This window comes from Pleurodeles waltl, chromosome 2_1 (genome assembly GCF_031143425.1).
Source record: "Pleurodeles waltl isolate 20211129_DDA chromosome 2_1, aPleWal1.hap1.20221129, whole genome shotgun sequence".
Taxonomy (NCBI): domain Eukaryota; kingdom Metazoa; phylum Chordata; class Amphibia; order Caudata; family Salamandridae; genus Pleurodeles; species Pleurodeles waltl.
In genome coordinates, this window is record NC_090438.1 from 51,708,750 (window position 1) to 51,736,069 (window position 27,320).

The following is a 27,320-nucleotide window of genomic DNA, read 5'->3' on the forward strand; positions in this document are numbered from 1 at the left end:
ACAGATCAACATTTTGGCCTGTGCCAGACATTTTTAGAGAGAGTTAAAGTGATAGAAAAAGAGAAAAAAGTTTGTCAGAGCTTTTAGAAAGACAGAGAAAAAAACTTTTAAAACGTTTTAGAACTTTTTAGAAAGTTTAGAAGTACTTTTCAGCACTTAGAAAAGAGTGAAAAGAGGAAATGCAAAACTTTTTGGCTATGTGTATATACACTGACCTTGTTTTGTATATTTTTCTCTTATGAAAAGTACAATGACAAGAGTGGTAAGTAGTCTCAAAGCACTTATCCCACCGCTGCACAACCAATGTAGGAGGCTGGACTGGCTTGTAGTGAGTACCAAGGGGTACTTGCACCTTGCACCAGGCCCAGATATCCCTTACTAGTGTAAAGGGTGTCTAGCAGCATAGGCTGATAGAAAATGGTAGTTTAGCAGAGCAGCTTAGGCTGAACTAGGAGACGTGTGAAGCTACTACAGTACCACAAGTGTCAATTGCACAATATCATAAGATAACACAATACACAGTTATACTAAAAATAAAGGTACTTTATTTTTATGACAATATGCCAAAGTATCTTAGAGTGTACCCTCAGTGAGAGGATAGGAAATATACACAAGATATATATACACAATAGCAAAAATATGCAGTATAGTCTTAGAAAACAGATCAAACAATGTATAATTACAATAGGATGCAATGGGGACACATAGGGATAGGGGCAACACAAACCATATACTCCAAAAGTGGAATGCGAACCACGAATGGACCTCAAACCTATGTGACCTTGTAGAGGGTCGCTGGGACTATTAGAAAATAGTGAGAGTTAGAAAATTAGCCCTCCCCAAGACCCTGAAAAGTGAGTGCAAAGTGCACTAAAGTTCCCCCAAAGACAAAGAAGTCGTGATAGAGGAATAATGCAGGAAAGACACAAACCAACAATGCAACAACGGTGGATTTCCAATCTAGGGTACCTGTGGAACAAGGGGACCAAGTCCAAAAGTCACAAGCAAGTCGGAGATGGGCATATGCCCAGGAAATGCCAGCTGTGGATGCAAAGAAGCTTCTACTGAACAGAAGAAGCTGAGGTTTCTGCAGGAACGAAAAGGGCTAGAGACTTCCCCTTTGGTGGACGGATCCCTCTCGCCGTGGAGAGTCGTGCAGAAGTGTTTTCCCGCCGAAAGAACGCCAACAAGCCTTGCTAGCTGCAAATCGTGCGGTTAGCGTTTTTGGATGCTGCTGTGGGCCAGGAGGGACCAGGAGGTCGCAAATTGGACCAGGAGGTAGAGGGGACGTCGAGCAAGACAAGGAGCCCTCTCAGCAGTAGGTAGCTCCCGGAGAAGTGCCAGAAACAGGCACTACGAGGATGCGTGAAACGGTGCTCACCCGAAGTTACACAAAGGAGTCCCACGTCGCCGGAGACCAACTTAGAAAGTCGTGCAATGCAGGTTAGAGTGCCGTGGACCCAGGCTTGGCTGTGTAGAAAGGATTTCCGCCGGAAGTGCACAGGGGCCGGAGTAGCTGCAAAAGTCGCGGTTCCCAGCAATGCAGTCTAGCGAGGTGAGGCAAGGACTTACCTCCACCAAACTTGGACTGAAGAGTCACTGGACTGTGGGAGTCACTTGGACAGAGTTGCTGGATTCGAGGGACCTCGCTCGTCGTGCTGAGAGGAGACCCAAGGGACCGGTAATGCAGCTTTTTGGTGCCTGCGGTTGCAGGGGGAAGATTCCGTCGAACCACGGGAGATTTCTTCGGAGCTTCTAGTGCAGAGAGGAGGCAGACTACCCCCACAGCATGCACCACCAGGAAAACAGTCGAGAAGGCGGCAGGATCAGCGTTACAGAGTTGCAGTAGTCGTCTTAGCTACTTTGTTGCAGTTTTGCAGGCTTCCAGCGCGGTCAGCAGTCGATTCCTTGGCAGAAGGTGAAGAGAGAGATGCAGAGGAACTCTGATGAGCTCTTGCATTCGTTATCTAAAGTTTCCCCAGAGACAGAGACCCTAAATAGCCAGAAAAGAGGGTTTGGCTACCTAGGAGAGAGGATAGGCTAGCAACACCTGAAGGAGCCTATCAGAAGGAGTCTCTGACGTCACCTGGTGGCACTGGCCACTCAGAGCAGTCCAGTGTGCCAGCAGCACCTCTGTTTCCAAGATGGCAGAGGTCTGGAGCACACTGGAGGAGCTCTGGACACCTCCCAGGGGAGGTGCAGGTCAGGGGAGTGGTCACTCCACTTTCCATTGTCCAGTTTCGCGCCAGAGCAGGGCTAAGGGGTCCCCTGAACCGGTGTAGACTGGCTTATGCAGAATTGGGCACATCTGTGCCCAAGAAAGCATTTCCAGAGGCTGGGGGAGGCTACTCCTCCCCTGCCTTCACACCATTTTCCAAAGGGAGAGGGTGTAACACCCTCTCTCAGAGGAAGTCCTTTGTTCTGCCATCCTGGGACAAGCCTGGCTTGACCCCAGGAGGGCAGAAACCTGTCTGAGGGGTTGGCAGCAGCAGCAGCTGCAGTGAAACCCCAGGAAAGGCAGTTTGGCAGTACCAGGGTCTGTGCTACAGACCACTGGGATCATGGGATTGTGCCAACTATGCCAGGATGGCATAGAGGGGGCAATTCCATGATCATAGACATGTTACATGGCCATATTCGGAGTTACCATTGTGAAGCTACATATAGGTAGTGACCTATGTGTAGTGCACGCGTGTAATGGTGTCCCCGCACTCACAAAGTCCGGGGAATTGGCCCTGAACAATGTGGGGGCACCTTGGCTAGTGCCAGGGTGCCCTCACACTAAGTAACTTTGCACCTAACCTTTACCAGTTAAAGGTTAGACATATAGGTGACTTATAAGTTACTTAAGTGCCGTGTAAAATGGCTGTGAAATAACGTGGACATTATTTCACTCAGGCTGCAGTGGCAGGCCTGTGTAAGAATTGTCAGAGCTCCCTATGGGTGGCAAAAGAAATGCTGCAGCCCATATGGATCTCCTGGAACCCCAATACCCTGGGTACCTCAGTACCATATACTAGGGAATTATAAGGGTGTTCCAGTAAGCCAATGTAAATTGGTAAAATTGGTCACTAGCCTGTTAGTGACAATTTAGAAAGAAATGAGAGAGCATAACCACTGAGGTTCTGATTAGCAGAGCCTCAGTGAGACAGTTAGTCACTACACAGGTAACACATTCAGGCACACTTATGAGCACTGGGGCCCTGGTGAACAGGGTCCCAGTGACACATACAACTAAAACAACATATATACAGTGAAAAGATGGGGGTAACATGCCAGGCAAGATGGTACTTTCCTACACTGTGCATGTCTCATTTTCTGTTTCAGGTAACAATTCCCACTGATCCTTGAATGATATACAGATCAATGCGCAAAACCTTGCGACTTGATCTGCATATCCATTTCCCATTGAAACAAAGTCTTGTGATTTCACATGAGCGCTGAATTTTACCATGGCAATTTCGTGAGGTAACTGAATTGCTTGCAACAACTCCTTAATTCTTTTACCATTTTTCACTGGAGAGCCAGAAGAGGTCAGGAAACCCCTCTGTGACCACAGCTGACCAAAATCATGAACAATTCCAAATCCGTATCTGCTATCAGTATAGATAGTCACTTTCAATTGGGCAGCAGCATGGAAAGCTCTAGTAAGAGCAACCAACTCATCCACTTGAGCAGAATACACTCTTTCAAGCCAGGAAGCTTCCAGGATACCAGTGATTGTACACACAGCATATCCGGCTCTCAGCACTCCTACTGAGTCTCTCAAGCATGAGCCATCAACAAAGATAATGTGGTCATTTTCTTCCAATTGGGTATCTTTAGTATCAGGTCTCGGTTTGGTGCACATTTCTGTTACCTCAAGACAGTCATGTTCTACATGATCAGCATCTTCAACCTCTGTATTTTCATTGGGAAGCAAAGTTGCCGGGTTCAGCACTGTACATCTTTTCAAAATTACATTTAGTGACCCCAATATGATTGTTTCATATTTCGTCAGTCTTGCATTTGTCATGCGCTGCCTTTTGGTACGGGTTAACAAAATCTCAACTGAGTGTGGGACCATAACTGTTAAAGGATGTCCTATCACTATGCCTTCACACTGTGTGAGGCTTTGACCAACTGCTGCTACTGCACGCAGACAACCTGGCAAGGCTGTTGCAACTGGGTCCAAAGTAGTTGAAAAATATGCTACTGGTCGGTTTGCACCTCCATGGACCTGTGCCAGGACAGACAAAGAACATGCATCACGTTCATGACAAAACAGAACAAAAGGCTTTGTGTAATCAGGCATACCTAAAGCTGGAGCCCTGCACATACATTCCCTTAGCTCAGTGAATGCCTTTATCTCTTTCTCGGACAAAGTTATGACATCTGGGCCATCCTTAACCTCCTTAACCACCAGTCTTACCAATGGTTTGGAGATAATTGAGAAATTCGGGATCCACTGACGACAGTAGCCCACCATTCCCAGAAACATCCTAACGTCTCTCCGTGTCGTTGGGGGACTCATCTGCAATATGGCTGTCACTCTATCCTTGGATATTTTCCTCGACCCCCTTCTCAATTAGATGACCTAAGTATTTCACCTCTTTCTGACAATAATGCAGCATCTTTGTGGACACCTTATGCCCATTCTTTCCCAAGTGGTTTAGTAAGGCAGTGGTATCATACTTGCAATCATCTCTTGTTTTAGATGCAATCATCAAGTCATCAATGTACTGCACTAGTCTCATTTGAAAAGGCAATGCCAATGATTCCAAATCTTTCTTCAGTATCTGATTAAAGATTGAAGGTGACTCTGAAAACCCTTGGGTACTTGGACACCAACTGTAAACCTTGTCCAAGAATTTGAAACTGAAGAGAAATTGGCTGTCCTCATGAAGAGGCACAGAAAAGAATGCTTGGGACAAATCAACAACTGAGAACCATTCTGCATCACATGGAACCTGGAACATGATCACAACTGGATTTGGCACTACTGGGCAACACTTCACCACTATGCCATTGATTTTCCTCAAGTCCTGCACAATTCAAACTTTCCCACAAGGCTTTCTCAGTCCCATTATAGGTGAAGTACATGGACTGCTTGTGAGAGAACAGGGCTGATTGCAGAGCCCCCCTAACTTTTTGCCCCATTTTCCACTTTTTGCTGGTGTTTTCCTGACTCTGATGGTGCCCTGGGTACTGCTAACCAGTTCCAGGGCCTGTGCTCTGAGTAAAATCAGTATGCAAATTAGGCTAATTATAATTGGCTAAGTTAACCTACCTATAAGTCCCTAGTATATGGTAGGGCATGTAGGTTTAGGGACCACTGCATAGGTAGTGCACCTATAGGTGCACTGCTGAGGTGCCCAGTGTCATTTTAAAGGCAGGCCTGCCTTGCTGGCTGCTTTTAAATTAAAGTTATATGCAAATTCGACTTTGGAATTAAAAGTCGTTCAAAGTCTTAAACTACCTTATTTTTACATATAAGTCACCCCTAAGGTGTGCCCTATGTGCCACTAGGGCTGGGTGCCATGTAACTATAAGCAGGGACCTTATAAAAGTAGTTGTATAAGCCCTGGTGAGGTAAAAACAGCCAAATTTGTTTTTCCCTCATTGTAGTGAATGGCCTTCATGGGCTAGAATGGGGAGACTTTATTTTAATTTTAAAAGTCCCCTTAAATGACAGATACTAAGAGTTTGGTATCAAATTAATTGTTATAATAAATCCCACAACTTCAAGTTGTTGGATTTAATATAACTTGTTCAGGTAAAGAGTTTTAATCTTTACCTGAAAAGTTGCCAATCTTAACCCTGCATTGTTTTTGCTGCTGTGCTCTGATTGGCCAGCCTCTGGCAGCCTGGCCAGGCTGCATTGATGAGGTGTGAAGTGGCCTGGCTTCACACAAAGAGATGTGCCTGTGGGAGACTGCCAAACTGGTCATCAAAGGCAGAGAAGGACATTTGGAGCAACCCAGCAACACCCCAACATCCTGCAACCCCAGACAACTAGGTGCTCCCTTGATTAGATTAGGAGAGGGCAGGAGAGGGGTGTGTTTATGATTTTTAGCCACACCAGTGGGTGGGCTCAGCCAGATGTAACCTCCAAAAATCATTTACATCAGCCATGGTGGATTTTCGAAGAATGTTGCCTCCTGGGATTGATTTTTGCCACACTTCCCAGGAAGTCATCATCACAGGGGGAAGGACCCTGCACCTGATTGGAGAATCAGGACCCCCTTGTTTTTCACCCAGGAGCAAGGATAAAACTGGCAGACCTGCACCCACACCACAGATCCCCTTCAGATTCCAAAAAGGAAGAACCAAAGGAGAAGAAGGACTGCCCTGCTGGACCCCTGGCCTGCACCTGGAACCTGCACTCAGAAGGACTGCACCAGCTGCACACTTGGGCTTCACCACAAGAACTACTTTGCCTGGCTTCAACTGGTTCAAGGAGGGACTCCCTGTTTGCTACAGGTGAAAAATTGCTAACCAGAGTCCCCTGCACCAACTCCTGAAGAAATCAACCAGCTGATCACTGACCAGTGGCCAAAAAAGGGTTTGCGTCAGGTGCAATCTGGGAGTTGTAGTCCATCCCCCCCAAGGATCATCTCAGAGCTTCTGGACCCTTGGGGTGAGTTGTGGCCCCCAAAAGAACCTTAAAAGAACATCTGGGAGAAGACCCAGAAGTTTGGAGAACTTTTGAAAACAAAGCTCATAGAGGGACCGACCAGCCGCTGCAACTCTAGCCGGCTTGCCTCAACCGCGACCCAGCCTGATTTGCGGGTTCGTCCCGGTGAAGAAAATCTCCAAAAAGAGACTAAGGGGCTGATTCTAACCCCGGCGGTCTTCGACCGCCGGGGCGAGGGTCGGCGGGAGCACCGCCGACAGGCCGGCGGTGCCCCGCAGGGCATTCTGACCGCTGCGCTTTGGCCGCGGTCAGAAAGGGTAAACCGGCGGTCTCCCGCCGGTTTACCGCTGCCCTCAGAATCCCCCATGGCGGCGCAGCTTGCTGCGCCGCCATGGGGGATTCTGACCCCCCCTACCGCCATCCTGTTCATGGCGGGAAAGCCGCCATGAACAGGATGGCGGTAGGGGGGGTCGCGGGGCCCCTGGGGGCCCCTGCCGTGCCCATGCCAATGGCATGGGCACTGCAGGGGCCCCCGTAAGAGGGCCCCGCAAGGTATTTCAGTGTCTGCCTTGCAGACACTGAAATACGCGACGGGTGCTACTGCACCCGTCGCACCTTCCCACTCCGCCGGCTCGATTACGAGCCGGCATCCTCGTGGGAAGGGAGTTTTTCCCTGGGCTGGCGGGCGATCTTTTGGAGACCGCCCGCCAGCACAGGGAAAAACTCATAATACCCTCCGCGGTCTTCTGACCGCGGAGCGGTATTATGGGGGCGGAATTCTGGCGGGCGGCCTCCGCCGCCCGCCAGAATTAGGATCACCCCCTAAGTCCGAACGTACAAAGGTGACCGGGACCTCCAAGTCAGCGTATCCGAGGAGGGCTCCAAGGACGTCGGCTCAAGATCCAGGTTTACCCCTCGAGAAAACGACTAAGTCTGAAGGTAAAAATCTCCACAGAGGATTCCCGCGACGTGTATCCGGAGAGGGGTTCCAGGAGGTCGGATTGGACTGGCAGGTTCATCCCACTGAAGAAAATCTTCAGAAAAACTACTAAGTGCGAAGGTAAACTTTTGACCGAGGCCTCCCGCGGCCTGTAGCCGAGCCGGTCTCCATCGCGGTCGGCCTTAAACTTTGACTTTGCCCCGGTCGAGGTGCGACCAGATGACCCGATTGGCACTTTTTTGTTTCTAGGCTCTAAAAAACAATAATTCTTTAAAAATTCATATCTCCGGTTCCCCTTATCTGATTTTATTGTTTTCTGTGTCATTTTAAAGATAAAAATATAATCTATTTTTATAAATTGGTTTTAGATTTTGAAACTGTTTCCTGTGTTTTATTTAATTACTGTTTTGTGATATTTTAATGCTTTACACTCTGTCTCCTAAGTTAAGCCTTGTCGCTCGTTGCCAAGCTACCAAGGGTTGAGCTGGGTTTAATTTACTGAGACCTAACTGGACCTAAGTGGAGGTTAGTGGCCTATTGCTAAGTGTAGGTACTTACCTGCCCTTACCAATAACCCATTTTACAACACTGCTCATCACTTCCTTAAGGACCCCTTGCTTCACAAAGTCTGCAATTATCTGTGTTACCTGTATAAGGACATCTTTCGCCATGTGGTACTGCGGTACCTGGGGGAACACAGCATTTGGCTTTACACTGACCTTAACTGGTTCTACTCCTTTTATCAGTCTTACTGCTTTTCCTGTCAAACCCCACACCTTTTTCTTTACTGTCCCCTGCAAATCTGCTGGCAGATCAGTCACTGTGAACATTGGGAATAAGCTTATCAGGGGGTACTCCTCATCTGTTGTCTCTGTCTCTGTCTCAGGCTCTGAGATCTGTCCGTCATCCCCTTCATCATCACTGTTTGTCTGCACCTCAATCCCTTCATTGGAACAGGTGATAGAACACCTCGTCTTGCACAGTAAGTCTATTCCCAGTAGGGACACGGAAATTGAGTCACAAACCACAAATCTGTGCAACCCCTGAAAGGTGCCAATCTCAACCTGGACCAGATCTGTGATCGGGTTAGTCAAAAGCTGATTTGCTACTCCTACCACCTTTATTGTACGTCTCGAAAGGGGCAATTTCGGAACCTCTGTACTACTGACTGTAGAGCATGTAGCTCCTGTGTCAACCAAGAAGGAAACTTTGTGACCCCTCACTTTCCCTTGCACATAGGGCCCTCTCTGATCTACTTCTAGGAACGCTGCAAGTCTACACTCCTCACCATCTGAACTGTCATCCGACCATTCATCGCTTATTCTATTCTCACCACGCAATGGGAACTGTTGTACTGCATTGTTTTGACTCATTCCTTGACCTGTGACCTGTTGAGGAAGCATCCCCTGTTGCTGTCCCATTGGTGCTAAGAGCAACTGCATTTGCTGTCTAGGTACCACGGGAATCTGCTGTTGCACTTGCTGCATTTGCACCGGTTGTACACGTGGCATCTCCACTTGTTGCATGGGTTGGAGACCTTGCATCTGAATCATGTTATTCTGGAAGTTCGGATTTGGACCCCTCATTCTTGGTCCTTTAACATTTTGGAATGCATTGACATCATTGCTTTGTTGAACAACACCCTCCTGCACTCCCGCTTCCAGTGTCCGACGCCCCCTCAAGCATGACAAGGTAACACCTTCTTCATCCCTTGCACATCATTTTGAACCACTACGGCATTCATGTCTGGACCACGGTTCACAAAACCTCCTCGACCTCTGCCTCTCACTTGCGTCGGAAACATCCTGTTTCCTCGCGGCTGATGCACCATTTGCTGTAAACCATTTCTCTGCATCCCTGCTTGTGCTGCCTTAATTTGCATCACCATCACCTTCTCCTTCAACTTTCTCTGCTTCAACTCAATTTCATCACTACAGTATTTCGCATACTGCAATATCTCATCAATCGGCTTCGCTTGCCAACAGATCAAATGGTTCTTAATCATCTGACTAATCTCAGGTCTCAATCCTCCAACAAACCTGAACACAAGTTGATTCATGTCCTTGGCCTCTATAACCTCTGTACCACTGTAGTGTTTGAACGCTTTCAACAACCTCTCATAGTAGGCATGTATCGACTCTGGCTTCCTGTGCCGTGCGATCAATCTTTTGCCAATCAATATTTTGCGGCGACACCTTCTGCTTCAAAAACTCAATCACCTTATAGTAGTACCTCATTACATCAGGAGACGATGCTCCTGTAGCCCTGTCCCTTGCCGGTCCCGCTGTTGGCCAATCAACACTTCTCTTGTATTCAATCCACAAATCAGCTGGAACTATAATCTCAAACAGGGTATGCAGGTCTTCCCAAAGACACTTCGCAAGCTTCACAAACCTATCCATCTGCTGGTACCACTCTATCAGCTTCTCTCACAACCTGGGAAAGTAATTTGTAAATGACAGAATGTCACCTCTGGACCTCTGGACCATGGTACATGGACAAGAACCCCTCCAGCTGTCTCTCTCATGGGTAGCATTTTTATTGTACCGGTATCAGGCACTGATTTCGCCTGCTGCTGCCCCGAGCAGTCACTTTTCCTTTTATCTCTTTTCTTCGCCCATCTGCCTTCCCACTTCTCTAAAGCTCCCCAAACTTGTACACTCTGCAGTATCTCTTTAAGGTGTGCCTTGAGCCCAGTAGACCTCATGTGAACAAAATCTTTAGGCTCAAAGTCTAACCTGTAACTCCTCTTCAAATGTTTAGTATTGTCTAGGTCTATACTGTATTTATCTGCCAAGTTTGCCAATCTCTGGTGCACCTTGCTCACTTCTTTAGTTATCTTCGGGCACAGATACCTCAACTCTGCTTCCGTATATGATTCTAGTCTGTTCACACCCATACTCCCTTCAACTGGTTCAGCTGCTTCTATGCCCAACCTCACAAAATTCAGATATTCCTGTCTTTCTGACCGCTCTGCTGTCGCAGGAGTAGTCTGTGATGAATTTAACTTGTCTAACCACTCATTCAGTTGTTGAGCAGTCAACCCTTGCAATGAGATATCACCAGCCTGCACCATCGATGTCTGTGGTACATTCGCACTCAAGATCTGCGCAGTCAGCAGTCCCAAACATGATTGTCTCATGGTATCTGGAGGAACCCCTATCGGACTGAAGTCTAACAGTGATCTAGATCTGTCTATTGTTTGTTCCACTGGAGTTATTCCTTGAGGGCTTCCTATAAACCCTCCTCTTGTCACCTCTTGGGTCATTACTCCCTGATCACATACACTAGACTTCGCCTGTGCATACAGTGGTACTGGCGGACCAACTGTAATCGGTAAGGATATAGCGGCTGGCGACTGCCTGCTTCCCAAAGCCAGATCAGATGGCACCATCAAGTTCGTAGTAGTCTCCAATATTGAAACATCAGGATAGAGCCTCTGAACGGGTGGTGGCTGCAACTGTGTCTGCATCTCTGGAGCAGTAGACACACTGACACTATTCTGTACCGGAGCTGGTGTTGCAACTTTATTTACCTGTGCTGTATTTGTTGTTCCCTGGTTCTGTGTCGAATTTACAGGACCCGCACTAGTACTTGGTCTATTATCATCTAGGGCATATGGTGGTGGTCGATCACGTAACAACTGATTAAGGAACTCATCATCATCTGAGTCATCTGCCTCTGCCCGGGACTTTTTAGTCTCCTTTTCTTTGCTAGACCCTCTATCCGTCTTACAAGTGGCTTTTCTCACTTGCGTTCCGGCTTCTTGAGTTATTGCCGGAAACATCCTAACTCCATCTATTATCTCCCTTCTTCACATCCTGTGCTCACTATCCCACCCAGCCTCCGCTAGCATCTTTTCTGCCTTCCTAATTCTCCTCTCAAACTTCTGTTGCCGTTGTCGTATGGCTATCATTTCCCAAATTGCTAATGCCTCAAACTGTGCTGGCCTCGGAGGTGGCTTTTGCTCATTTAACGCCTTCCGCAAATTTTCCAAAATCATTATATTGAACGATCCGTGTTCCAGAAACGCCAAACACCCATCTTTCTCTGTTAATTTGCACCATTGCTTTAGCCAAAGACATGGCGCGACTCCCCTCTCCTCCATTACGGCATAAGCCGGAGTATCCTCTGACGGTGTAGGCTCCTCCACACTCGCGGTAATGTATACATCTCCCCTCAAAGTGCTCCTTAGAGCCTTGAAAAACTTCATTTTTGCGTCTTTTATTTTGGTTACAATTGAATCAGGAAGTGACTTTAATTCCCAGAACTCTCTTCGCCCACCTTCTCAACCAATTGCCTCTCATGGACGGCTGCCAATCCATGCTCGACCCTTCTCACTAACTGACCTATCCCAGCGCAGCTCCAATGACGTCACACTCACTCACACTGCGGCTGACAAAGTCTTGCGGCTTGTCTTCCTCACTCTCGTTTCGCACAAACCTAATGCAGTATATTGCTAGCACTAACAAAAACTAAAATTTGCCGGTTTACTACAGGAAGGGTAACACAATCGCTTCAGAACTTTACAGAGATTTTGCTTTTAGCCTGGGCCGCTACTTTCTCCTTCTCTGATCCTGCATTCACAAGCAAAATTTGACCCGCAAATTTTACTCTCGACTTGTCAATAGTTCGTCCTAGTGTACTTTAGAGCTCACCAAATCTCCATCAAAGTTTTCATTCAGTCACTTTGACTCAGACTCGACTCGTCAGCCACGCCCGATTGACCTATTAAACCGCTCAAATTACAACATAAACCATCAATATACTCTGGAGTCTTAGACCACCAGGGTCCGTACATCACCAACAACCACTTGGACATTTTTTTTTTTTTTTTGCACAAAGCGCCACACTCACATGAAGTTCGCCGACTTCCCTACTCTCATACTGCGGAGTACGCCCACTCCTACTAAAACATCACTTGGCCTAAAATTCTAACAAACCTCACAATACACCTGCGCGATGCATAAGCTGTGCAAGTGCAAACCCTACGTCTCTCACACTATCACTAGAACGCCGAGAATACACCCTACTCACTTTGGCAAGCTCCGAGATTCCGGGAAAGTAATTTGGGATTTAGGGGCACTTCATCTTTCCAATTTGCATTATCTCAAAAACAATTTTCAAACAATGGTCCCTCTCCCTAGGGCCCCAAAGGGCCGAAACCGTCCTCTGCTACCAGAACTGATAACTCGTCCAAACCTTGTTAATTTAACTTACAAGGGGACTCGTTTTAGGCCAATTAATCTTTAGACCACATTTGGGGACTTCCCAGAACAAGATATCCGTTTAGCATTTCAATCAGTAGATCCATAACCTAATCAATATTCACAATAACTAATCAATCAAACCAATCAATAACATATAATGAGTGAATCACACCATGACCTTTCAGCCATGAATAACCACACAAATCTAGTAAGAGTTAGGATATTTATTCCCTATTAGTTACACTCTAGTATCATATTTATTAGTCGCAATATCAATAAGCACATCAATACTACTGTAATTTGGCAACTTGAATAAGACTTTATCAAAGCATAGGTAATGAACATTAGAACAAAGCACGAGGTCAGCATGAATCAACTTTAGCAGAGTACCACTAGTCAAAGCAAAGATTCAGTCATTTGTCTATTGCACCCGATATTAGTGAACTCCTTAACTAACCTCTGATTAGCATCAGCATGTTGGGCTTCATGCAAAACAATTTAGCAACATGAATTTGGAAGACCATCTAACTATGGTCTCTATCAAAGCGCAGTTGGTACCTAAAAAGAAAAGGCAAACAGACAATTACAATTTATCATCAGATAGTTACCCATCCAAATGGGGCAGCACACAGTGTCAGTCTTCGTCCTCAGGACATCAGTCGATTTGCCATCAGCCAGGATAAGCAGGTAAGACTCAGTAGGGCACAGCAAGAAAAGCTCTTCCCTCATAAGGAGGAGAAGTGCATACCAGGCAGGGGGGTAAGGCGAGCATGGTTTAGAGTAAAAGGACAAAGTCTCTCAGAAAGGCAAGGGATGGCAAAATAATGGGTCAATGGAATGTCCAGTAATGGCTGATTTCTCCTTGTGTCACGCCGTTATATTAAAGTTGTTGAACAAGTCTCTAATTTCCCATTGGGCAATATTTGGTGCATCATTATCTCTATCCAATAATCCATCACACACCTTACTAGAATCTTCACCTAAGACAGTTCTCATGCAGTTTATTGGCTCCTGTGATTGACGTCTTCAACGGGTAGAATTTCAGGTAAGAAATGTTACACTTGTCGCTCCAGTCAGTAGTTCCATTGTCTTCTAGTTTAGGCGACCTTGCACCTGTTGCGAATTACACTGTTGCATTTGGTAAGATTGTCTCCTTGAGCAAGTCGGGTCCCATGAGAAAGAATTTACTACGGTTACACACATATCTCTAGCTTCTGAAAAAGTACAGCATTGTGTCCTTCAGGAAAGCAGCACATTGCACGTTAGAAAACACAGTTAATATGAGACCAGGCAGCTAGGCCCAGACCCTTGCTAACTAAGGCCTAGTGAGTAATGCAGCAAAATCTTAATACATAACTCTTAGTGCTAATACAAAATCATACATGAGTACATCATGAATTCATTATTAGTCAGTTTCATTAGTCATCGTATACATTGGTGGCCACTCCCCGTGGGCACATTTCAAACGTGTGCATTAGTATTACATTTATGCAGTTTCATTAGACATTACATTGCAAGCTTTTCATGTTAACATTGATTATAAAAGCCACACTCCAACACCACTCTATGCTATCAAATGCCATTTTTGCATCCAAGTCCATCAGGACTGCTGCATCGGAATAGGAGTACCCAGTCATATGTAGCACTTCATAGAGAGGGCGCAGATTAAGGCAGGTGCTCCTGTGTGACATTGTGATGCTATTAATTGTGTTTGACCAATGACTTTGTGTTTCACCACTGCGCATATTAGTTGCTCAATGTTCACCAGTAGCACAGTACATGTTGTATTCAGTTTAGCTGCCTATTGGCTTTAACAGGACATTAGACATTACATTTGGTATTAGGGTTAGCTGCCTATTAGCTTTAACATGGAATTAGACATTACATTCTGTATTCAGTTTAGCTGCCTATTGGCTTTGACATGGCATTAGACATTACATTTGGTATTTAGGTTAGCTGCCTATTGGCTTTAACGTGGAGTTAGACATTGCAGTTGAGACATTGCCGATGAGCTGTGTTTTTCCAAGCTGTGTTTTTCCACATGATAGACCAAGCCGTGTTTTTCACACCAGACCCTAGCTGATAAGAGAGAGTACATTTGGGGTTTTCCTTTCTGCTCAGCCTTGGGAAGAGGAGGGGTCTAGGAGATCTGGCCAGTCTCCAAAGGCTTGCTTAGTTTTCCCGAGTCTGAGAGGAGGGGGCTCTTTTTTGGAACGATGGCTCTGGGCAACAGCAGAAATAGTTAGAAACTATCTTGACTTCAGACAGGAACAAACGTCAGTTGCCTGTCCCCGTTTGGGTAGAAAATCTCTTTCTTGCAGTTAAACCGGAGTCATCAAACTTGAAGCCCCAGAAAGATGAAGCTGAGTTATAGGCCCTACACCCCTGCCCTACAGTGATGCAATTTTGACTTTTATGCTTTGCTTTGAAGTTATGCTATAATATAATCACATGTATTTGCTGTGTACATTACAACTGAGAAGCACTTTGATATATTTTGCTTTCTTTGCTGCGTCTACTTTTGAACGTGTGCTTCCAACCTACTAATTTCGTCTCTCAGGAACCTCGTGGTGAAGTAATAATAACAATAAATGTCTTCTTTAAACTAAGAAGCCCCACGCCACTGCCACACCTACCCCCAGCAACACCACAAGCACCCCCGCAAACACTATCTCACATCACAACAACTACACCACCCGCAACCATCTCAGCTGTCTGCTACTAAACACCCGGTCCCTACACAAACACGCCATAGAACTCTGGGACCTCATCACATCACACTCAGCCGACATCGTCTTCCTCATAGAAACATGGACAAACCTCACATCTGAGCCAGACATAGCCACAGCCACTCCGGAGGGCTACAAACTCCAACGCAAAGACCGCCTTAACAAACCTGGAGGCGGCATCACCATCCTTCACAGAGACACCATCAAGGTCACCACCGACACCCTCAACAACGCAGAACACATGCACTACCTCATCCACATCAACAACACCACCACCCTCAGAGGCACACTCATATATAGACCCCCAGGACCACGCCCCCCTTCTGTGACACCATCGGTGACACCATCAGCACGCACGCTCTCACCTCCACAGACTACATACTCCTCGGTGACTTCAACTTCCACCTGGAAAACCCTCACGACCACAACTCCTCCTCCCTCCTGGACAACCTCACCAACCTGGGACTCAACTGGTTACAGCCCCCACCCACTCGGCTGGACACACACTCGACGCAATTTTCACCTCAAGCCAACACATCACCTACTCCCACACCACCAAACTCCAATGGACAGACCACCATTGCCTCCACTTCTCCTACAACAAACCACCCACACACCACCCCCAACACACCACCCCCTGTCCCACATGTGGGACAAGATCCCCACGGAGCGCCTGAACTCCCAACTGACACAAAGCCCCCCAACACCACCGACCCCAACACCGCCGCACACAACCTCAACAAATGGATCACCACCTGTGCCAACGCCCTTGCGCCCCTCAGAAAAAACATCACCACCCGCAATATCAAGAACGCCCCATGGTTCACCACTGAACTCCACGAGTCCAAACGCAAATGTCGCAAAGCAGAGAAAACTTGGAGACAAAAACCCTCCACCACAAATTCTCTGCCTTCAAAACCACCACACGCATCCACCACCAACTCATACGCACCACCAAAATAGCACACTACAAGGAACGTATTGACAACAACTCCCAAAGCAGCAAAGAGCTCTTTACCATCATCAAAGAGCTCTCCAAACCCAAAGCCAGCAACCGAGACCCCATGCACACACAAACCCTCTGCAACTCCCTCTCAAATCATTTCCACCACAAAATCCAGGGCATACACAACAGCTTCATATCACACACACCCTCCACACACAACCTCCACCCACCCAACACAAACCCACCACACACACCCCCCAACCTACTCACCACCTGGGCCCCCACAACCGACGAAGAAACTGAAAAGACAATGAACTCCATTCACTCTGGCTCCCCCTCCGACCCATACCCCCACCGAATATACAACAAGGCCAGCCCCACCATCGCCCCCAAACTCCGAGCCATAATCAACAGCTCATTCGAAACCGCCACTGTCCCTGATCTCTGGAAACACGCGGAAGTCACTGCGCTCCTAAAAAAAAAACAAAGCCGACCCAGATTGTCAGGGGTTAACCGCGGCGCCTGCATTGACGATCAGGATATTGTAGTACTTCCGGACTACATATCCCATGACGTCTATCGCCGGAAGAGATCGCGTAAAACCACGCGCATCCAGGAAGCGTTGTCCGTTATTCGTTTCACAGATCAAGGTCGGATGGTCAACGAGGGCTCTTGTTGACGGCGTTCTCGAGGGTGGGTCTCGTTCGGCTTCCAGTGGATTACTTGCTGCTCTTTCGTTTCCCTCAAGTCTGGGATATTCCCGTTATCGTCGGGAGTCTCGAGTTGGTAAGCGGTGAGGCTATCTGGTGCCGGATTCCCTCGCCTTTTTTCCCACCATCCTATTCGACCAAGACACTGTTGATATCCGAGGCACGGCATACCTGTACTTGAACTGTTCGATACCCAGGAACTGTTGTTTTCAGAGCTGGAGAACATTTTTATTCTGCTGTGACGCTGTGCTAATGTTTACTTTTACGGGGATGGAACTGCTGGGACATTTTTTGCTTTTTAGCACATGGGGTAGAAAGAATGGGTAATTTCTACCATTTGCTTGACTATGACAAGAGGCTCAGTGTCTTAACTGAGTTATTGAAAGGAGCCCGAGTTGTGTTTTTCCGTTAGTCTTTTTCTTCTCTCTCTTCGTTTTGTTTCCTCACTATTTTTTGTCTATCTTGTACAAGAGTGGGTGTTGAACAACCCATAGGAGATTATCTGTGTTCATCGTTGGCCTGTGGTATCCATCTATGATTCAGATGGAGCATAGACAGGCGTGGGACTAATCCTGCCCTCAGGAGATATTGGCAGGTACGGTCGTTGGTGCTTTAGCGAGACATTGCGAGAATAGATAGGCTAATGTGATATTAACGCTGTGTATTCTTCTCATTACAGATATCCCTTCCATGCTGTTCCTTCCCCTTCCTTCCCTCACCTGATTACTCCAATGCACCGTGGTTTTTATCGGTGACTTGGTGGTGTCAGGAGGCGGACTCCCATTTGCATCGCACCGAGTCTGAGGAGCATCTACAACGTGACAGAATAACGCACCCACGAATAACGCTCCTCCCGCTCGGTGTGTTGCAAAGATGGCATCTATGGATGATGTATTACAGGCGTTAGCAGTAGTACAACAAGAGTTGGCTAATTCTAGGGCTGAGGCAGCGGCTTTAAAAGAAAGGGTAGAAAAGCTTACTAGAAATCCCTTCAACGTCTCAGCATCCACACCACAGGTAACCGTGAATGTCTCCCCTCTTATCCCTTTAGCCAGCCCAGAACGGTTTTCGGGGGACCCCAAGAAAATTCAGGCCTTTTTGACTCAGTTGTCTCTACATTTCTCTTGTAAACCCGCGTCCTTTCCCTCTAACCTTTCCAGGGTAGCTTTCGCTATTTCTTATCTCTCTGGAGACGCAGCTAATTGGGCCGTGCCATTAGTCAGGAACGATGACCCCTTGTTAACAGATTGGAATGCCTTTCGGACTGCCTTCGAGAGGGTGTTTGATCATAGAACAACCACTTTTAGTGCTGATAGGGAATTACTGGAGCTGAGACAGGGGAGGTCTGATCTGGTCACTTATCTTACGACCTTCAATAGACTGGTGGCGGAATCCGGGTGGCCAGAGGAAAAGAGAATGTCTCTCTATTATCAAGGCTTACGAGATGACATGAAGGATATACTCGCTCAAATAGATCCGCAGCCTTCCACTTGTACAGACCTTGTAAATCTTACCCTGAGACTGAACCACAGATTAGCAGAAAGAGGGGTAGAGCGTAGAGCGGGTGATAGGCGACCTGGCATTCTAGAAAGGGAGGTGCGATCTGCTTCTACTCCCAATGAGATAGGTGGGGAGCCTATGGACGTGGGAGCCGTTCGGGCACCCTTGTCGAAATCTGAGAAGGAGAGTAGGAGGGTACAGGGGTTGTGCATGTATTGCGGCAGGAAGGGTCATTATGTAAGAGAGTGTCCCCTCAAACCAAAAAAAAGATTCTCCTACTCCCCCACTCAAAAGGTGGCGGTTATGTCAGGAAAGACATCTGAGAAAGAGGTCCTGCCCTTTACAGAACCCCAACAGGTGCTACGGTTAACTTCCTTAACCTTTTTTCCACAGGAAGAAAGGGCGTCCCACCTTTTGTTTTCAGTAGAGTTGGTGACCAAAGAACGAAAGCATCCAGTATGGGCGATGATAGACTCCGGAGCCACGGGAAATTTCATAGATGCAGGGGTGGTTAGGAGATTGGGACTTCCTAGCATTCAGAGAAAGGACCCCGAAACAGTATTGGCGGTTGATGGTACTCCGCTGAAATCTGGGCCCCTCACAGAACATACGGAGGACATTGGTTTGATCTTCAATGGGGTATCTCCGGAACATAAAGAAAGAATCAGGCTGAATATAATAGAGGCGCCTCAGTACGAAATTATTTTGGGAATGCCTTGGTTAAGAAAACACAATCCTTTTATCGATTGGCAAACCAAGACGGTTAGTTTTCAGTCCTCGATGTGTGAGAATAGCTGCTTCTTGTACGACGATCCCCCCACGGTAGCGTTGGCTCAAGGGTTACAGTTGGCCACAGTGGTGGAGAAAACAGTGATATTGCCCTCCGTTTATGTCAAGTTCAAGGATGTGTTCGACGAGGGTCGGGCTGAGACATTGCCACCACATCGTATGTATGATTGCAAGATAGATCTGATCCCTGGAGCTCTCCTTCCTTCTTGTAGGGTTTATGCTCTATCAGACCTAGAAACCAAGCATTTGAGAAAATACTTGGATCACTTCCTAGAGATTGGGTTCATTAGACCGTCTTGTTCTCCGGCAGCCTCTCCACTCTTTTTCATAGCTAAAGCTAATAAAGAGTTGAGAACCTGCATCGATTATCGAATGCTGAACAAGAATACGGTACGGAATAGATACCCTCTTCCTCTCATACCAGTGTTACTGGACCAGGTGAAAGAGGCGGTAATCTATACAAGGTTGGACCTGAAGGGAGCTTACCATCTGGTCAGAATCCGCGAAGGGGACGAGTGGAAAACGGCGTTCAAAACCCGTTATGGCCTGTTTGAATACTTGGTAATGCCGTTCGGGTTGTGTAACGCCCCGGCGGCATTCCAGTATTTCCTGAACGATGTTCTCAAGGAATACATAGACCATTTCGTAATCGTTTACATAGATGACATTTTGGTGTATTCCACATCCCTGGAGCGCCACTTTGACCATGTTTCTTTAGTACTCCAAGTATTGCGACAGCATAGCCTTTTTTGCAAACTGAGCAAATGTGAGTTCCATGTCCAGAAGGTTGAGTTCTTGGGGGTGGATTTAAGCCCCGAGGGGTTTTGCATGTCGACAAGAAAAATACAGGCTGTTCAGGAGTGGCCAGTACCCACTAGTATGAGAGACGTGCAATGCTTCCTTGGGTTTTCTAATTACTACAGAAGATTCATCTCTCATTTTTCCCACATTGTGTCACCTATAACAAGGTTGCTAAGAAAGGGTGTGTCTTTTGTTTGGTCAGAGGAGGCAGAGGAGGCTTTTTGCTTTTTAAAACAGGCCTTCTGCTCCGCACCTATACTTCAACATCCACAGCCAGATGCACCTTTCATCGTTGAGGCAGATGCCTCTGACATAGCGATTGGTGCAGTGTTATCTCAACGAAACAAAACCACCGGACAGCTTCATCCTGTTGCGTTCTTATCCAGAAAGCTATCTGCTGCGGAACTTAACTATACGGTGGCAGAAAAGGAACTGCTAGCCATCAAAAAGGCATTTCAGGAATGGCGACACTACCTTTGGGGAGCTCAACACCCGGTCACGGTGTATACGGATCACCGCAATCTGCAGTATATGAAGGAGGCAAGACAACTTACCCAGCGGCAAATGAGGTGGATGTTGTTTTTTTCGGAATATGAGTTTGTGGTGACCTTCCGTCCTGGGGTTGACAATCGCAAGGCAGATTCACTGTCCTGACAAGAGGACGTGAGAACCAGAGTTTCAAGACCCGAGGAAGCAATCCTCAAACCCGAAAGAGTGATTTGCGCCCTTCATATCTCCCATTTCCTAGAAAAAATTTCTAAGCATAAGTCTGCTGCTCAGTGGAAGAAATGGGCAGAACTAAGTCAGGACCGTACCCTTAAGCATGGAATACCGTTGCAAGGTAATCGTTTGTATTTGCCAACACAAGAACTCCGAGTGCAAGCCTTCAATTGGTGTCATGATGCGGTAACGGCTGGTCATCCTGGTTACACCAAAACTGCGCTAATTGTTCAACGACATTTCAGGTGGAAAGGTTGGGCTAAAGACGTTGCGGCCTGGGTGGCTCGGTGTGAGATATGTGCACGAGCCAAGGGAGAAAACGCGAAGAGCCAGGGCAAACTGATGCCTTTGCCCACTCCGGATAGGCCATGGCAACCCATTAGCGTGGATTTTGTGGTGGGATTACCAATGGACCAGGGGTACAACGCTATCATGGTGGTAATCGACAGTCTTACCAAGATGGGTCATTTTCTCCCTTGTAAAAACCTGCCTACAGCAAGTCAAACCGCCCACCTACTTTTGTCTCAAGTGGTGCGGTTACACGGTCTACCGAGAACCATTATCTCGGACAGAGGCCCCCAGTTTGTCGCTAGGTTTTGGCGCATGTGGTGTAAGGTTCTGCGTATTGAATCCGCCATGTCCACCAGCTTCCACCCGCAAACCGATGGCCAGACGGAGCGCCTTAACCAAACTCTGAAGAAATATCTGAGGTGCTATGCAAAGGACGCTCAAGAATCCTGGGTTTCGTTGCTATGGTTGGCCGAACTTTCATACAACAATGCTTGGCATAGCTCGATAAGGGAGTCTCCTTTTCGTGCTAACACGGGTTTCCACGCAGAGATGTTGCCCATAACCATACCTAGGGATGTCACGGATCAACCTACGGTTCATGCTGTGATTAAGAATCTCCAATCCGTGCAAAAGAAGATACGACTCAATCTGGAGACGGCCAAAGAACAGTATAAGAAATGGGGTGATGAACATCGGCGTGAGGGACCGGCATATCAGCCAGGCGATAGAGTGTGGCTTTCCACCAAGTATATACGCTTCAAGATGCATAGCGTCTTTCATCCTCGTTACATTGGCCCCTATGTGGTGTTACGCAAGATAAACCCTGTGGCTTATCGTCTCCATTTACCTGCTTCCTTACGGATCCATCCGGTGTTTCATTGCAGCCTTTTGAAACCGGCCCTTTCAGCGACCAGGCAGGCAGTGCCTCCGGTGGTCAGAGATGGGCAGCTGGAATACGAGGTGCGCAGAGTGTTGGATTCCAAACGACGGGGGGGGGTAAGCTGTGGTATTTGGTTTCGTGGAAGGGGTACAATGCCGAGGATGATTCATGGGAGCCAGAACGCAATGTCCATGCCCCTAGGGCGGTGCGGCTGTTTCATGCCCGTCATCCCTCTAAGCCTGGTCCAAGGAGGCGCTTTGGAGGAGGGCGTACTCTCAGGGGTTAACCGCGGCACCTGCATTGACGATCAGGATATTGTAGTACTTCCGGACTACATATCCCATGACGTCTATAGCCGGAAGAGATCGCGTAAAACCACGCGCATCCAGGAAGCGTTGTGCGTTATTCGTTTCACAGATCAAGGTCGGATGGTCAACGAGGGCTCTTGTTGACGGCGTTCTCGAGGGTGGGTCTCGTTCGGCTTCCAGTGGATTACTTGCTGCTCTTTCGTTTCCCTCAAGTCTGGGATATTCCCGTTATCGTCGGGAGTTTCGAGTTGGTAAGCGGTGAGGCGATCTGGTGCCGGATTCCCTCGCCTTTTTTCCCACTATCCTATTCGACCAAGACACTGTTGATATCCGAGGCACGGCATTTCTGTACTTGAACTGTTCGATACCCAGGAACTGTTGTTTTCAGAGCTGGAGAACATTTTTATTCTGCTGTGACGCTGTGCTAATGTTTACTTTTATGGGGATGGAACTGCTGGGACATTTTTTGCTTTTTAGCACATGGGGTAGAAAGAATGGGTCATTTCTACCATTTGCGTGACTATGACAAGAGGCTCAGTGTCTTAACTGAGTTATTGAAAGGAGCCCGAGTTGGGTTTTTCCGTTAGTCTTTTTCTTCTCTCTCTTCGTTTTGTTTCCTCACTATTTTTTGTCTATCTTGTACAAGAGTGGGTGTTGAACAACCCATAGGAGATTATCTGTGTTCATCGTTGGCCTGTGGTATCCATCTATGATTCAGATGGAGCATAGACAGGTGTGGGACTAATCCTGCCCTCAGGAGATATTGGCAGGTACGGTCGTTGGTGCTTTAGCGAGACATTGCGAGAATAGATAGGCTAATGTGATATTAACGCTGTGTATTCTTCTCATTACAGATATCCCTTCCATGCTGTTCCTTCCCCTTCCTTCCCTCACCTGATTACTCCAATGCACCGTGGTTTTTATCGGTGACTTGGTGGTGTCAGGAGGCGGACTCCCATTTGCATCGCACCGAGTCTGAGGAGCATCTACAACGTGACACAGATGACCTCTCCAACTACCACCCCATCTCCCTCCTCCCTTTCCCAGCCAAGGTCACGGAAAAACTAGTCAACTCCCGCCTATCCCACTTCCTCGAGGCAAACCACACACTCGAACCCTCCCAATCTGGGTTCCCCAAGAACCACAGCACGGAAACCGCTCTCATCGCATGCACCGACGAAATCAGATCCAGAGTCGACATGGGCGAGACCGTAGTACTCATACTCCTGGACCTCTCTGCAGCTTTTGGCACTATCTGCCACCACACACTCCGTACACGACTCCACGATGCCAGGATCCACCACAAAGCCCTGGACTGGCTCACCTCCTTCCTTACCGACAGAACCCAAAAAGTCCGTCTCCCACCCTTCCAATCCTCCGCCACCAAAATCACCTGCGGAGTCCCACAAGGCTCCTCCCTCAGCCCCGCACTCTTTAACATCTACATGGCCCCACTAGCCAACATCCTCAAACCCCACGGCATCACCATCCTCTCATACGCTGATGACGCACAACTCATTTTTTCCCTTACCCGCAACCCCACCATCGCCAAAACCAACCTACACGCTGCACTCCTTGACACCGCTGCCTGGATGACAGCCAACCACCTTAAACTCAACTCCAACAAAACCGAAATAATCATTTTTGGTCCACACAAAAACACTTGGGACCCCTCTTGGTGGCCCACCACGTTAGGCCCTGCACCCACCCCCGCAAACCAAGCACTCAACCTCTGCATCATCCTGGACCCCTCCCTCTCTATGGCCCAACAAATCAACGCCCTCACCTCCTCATGTTTTAACACACTCCGCACACTGAAGAAGACATTCAAATGGATCCCCACAGAGACCAGAAAGACAGTCACCGACGCACTCATCAGCAGCAGGCTTGACTACGGCAACGCACTCTACGCCGGCACCACACTAAAACTCAAACGCAAACTACAGCGAATCCAGAACTCAGCAGCACGACTCATCCTCGACCTGCCCCGCCATGAACACATCTCACGACACCACAAATACCTCCACTGGCTCCCCATAGACAAAAGGATCACCTTTAAGATCCTCATCCACGCACACAAATCCCCCCATAACACCGGCCCAACCAACCTCAACGAAAGAGTGACCTTCCACACGCCACCTCCGCTCAGCCGACCTCTCCCTCGCCACAGTTCCTCGCATCAAACACACCACCACTGGAGGCAGATCCTTCTCGTATCTGGCCCCCAAAGCCTGGAACTCCCTCCCCACCCACCTCCGCAAGACCCAGGACCTCCTACTCTTCAGGAAGAACCTTAAAACCTGGCTTTTTGAACAGTGATCTCCCCTCCCCTGCCCCCCACATCCCCCCCCAGCGCCTTGAGACCCTCACGAGTGAGTAGCGCACTCTATAAGTCTCTTTGATTGATTGATTGATTCCAGAGAGGTTCTGTAAGCTCGGTTATAAGACAAGAGAAGGAAAGCAGAACAGACATAAAGCCCGTTTGATCAGGGTGTATCACGGAGGTGATAACTGTACTTAGTCTACACATGAGAGTCTTTGCCAGGACTTGGGCTTCTACATTTAGTAGGGAAATTGGTCTACCTTCCTTATGTATTACTACTATAGTAGCTAGTCTTTGGTCTTCCAGCAGATATCCGCTCTCCCTTGCCACCTTGAACATGTCTAGCATGTGCAGAGCTACCTTGTCCGCCAGTGTCTTGTACAGTTCAATGGGTAGGCGTTTAGGCCCTACCACCTTCCCTGACTGGAGGTCACATATGGCCAATGCAATCTTGGACACCGACAGCTCTTCCTCCAGAGTCTCTCTTGCATCTCCTATTAATGTCTGGAGGCTGATACGCTTTAGAATCTCTGCACAGTCCCCTTCTGTCATAGATGTTGTGGATGCATAAATGCCCTCGTAGTCGGTTGCAAAAATCTCTGCTATAACGTTACTATTATTGTGGAGCCTACTGTTGTCTTCGGTCACTCCTAGCTCCCAGGACCGTTCTGTATCCCTCTTCTCTAACCACGCCAGTAATTTATTGGCCTTATCACCTACGTCATTTGTCGGTGTTGTGTAGCCAGGACATAATTATGTGCTTTTTCCTCCACCAGGACTCACAGTCACATCAAAATTGTAAGAGGTGATGGAGTTCTTCCATATTCTCCCTCGCTATTTTGTCCTCTAGGTCTGCAATATCTTTTTCTATGACAACATAGTGTTGCAGAACTTCCTTCTTTTTCCCTCCCAACGGGGCCTGGGCTTGCTCACGTATGACAGCTTCAAATGTCTCCCAAAGGGTATATAGGCTGATGTAACTATTTATACTTATTTTCTTCAAAGTAGGAGCTCCAGTTTGCAGTTTGTCACTAATCTGCATTTCACATAGGTGCTAAAGGTCTAATTTGGGGGCCGGATTAAAATGACAGATTGGGCCTCGCAGATACACCTCAATTGGCGAGATCTGAGATCCCTCTCGGCTGTAGTGCCGCAGCTTGGAACCTGTCTGCCTTGGTGTGTTGTGTGAAATCATGGCCACTATGAGAAAAACAACCATGGGTTGCCAAGAAATAAGTGTAATGTCTCATATGTGGATTGTTTATGCGCCAAAGATCAGTGAAGCCCATGGCCTCTACAAAGGGGCATAGTGGACGTCCCATACCGCCAGAGGCAGCACCCCTTGCTGTATCTAGTGCCGGGTCTATCACTGTGTTTGTGTCACCCCACAAAATAAGTGCCCCTTGGGGCAATTCCAGAAGAAGCGTGCCTAAGTCGTGGAAGGTTTGGACATGAAGTCTAGGCGGGATATATGAGGAGCAAATATTAAGGAGAGAGCCCTACAAGGTGGCAGACAATACCACGTATCGACCAAGGGAGTTGTGTGTAATGCAGTGAGGGATGAGTGCCACTGACTTCTTCAGTAGTATCCCAATCTCCCTCGAGTCAATTGTGTATCTGGCGTGGGCAAGCAAGGTATAGCCAAATCTGTATACAGCCTAATAATGAGTGCCACGCAGATGTGTTTCTTGGAGCAGTACTCGGTCAGGGGCAAGTTTGCACAATTATTGCAGGACAAGTGTGCGCTTCACCTTACCCCCCAGTCTGTTCACATTCCATGTCCATATGGTCAGGTCATGTTGCACATGTAGTGTAGTTTATACAGGTAAAATGTAGTAACAGGATTCTGGGCACACAGGAAGGCCAATACTGGAGTGGCAAACCTCTGCAGATTCTCACGCGAAGGGGCTGAGCTTAATGAATCGGTGTTCAAGCATAGAGAGAAACAACCAGGTTGAAAACTAAGCAAAAATAATTGTTCCCAACTAAATCCCCCCTCCACCATGCTACCCTGCATTGTGGGTATAGAACTCCCCCCACCCCAGATTGCAGACAGCCTGTCACCCAAGAAATATCGACATTTGAGGGTGGGTCTTGCTGCCATGCTGCCACACATCATAATAATATATAAGGAAAGCAAGTTATGTGAGTTGTCAAATCAAAGAAACAACCTCTCTATCTCTGATTACCGAAGAATGTGACATCCTCCCCACCTCGGAAACTACTATATCAGATAGAGGTTCACAGGCAAGTCTCAAAAGAGGTTACAGATCATCACCTCTCCGGTCTTCCAAAGCACGGAGCTCGCTGCAATTCCACCCCTCCGGTTGGGTTGTGCCGCCCTCAGCACTAGAGATCAGAACCAACTTTGCTGTCATTCTGGATCGATGAGCCACTTCAAGAGTTCACTCGGGGAGAACAATGCTGCTTTGTCTCTGAAGAGGCGGGGCTATGCTGCGCCCTTCCTGCCTGCAACACGCCAGCCCTCCAGCCAGTCCCACACCTCCTCATGCAAGGCAAAGTGCCACTCTTTACCCACTGCAATCACTCACATTGT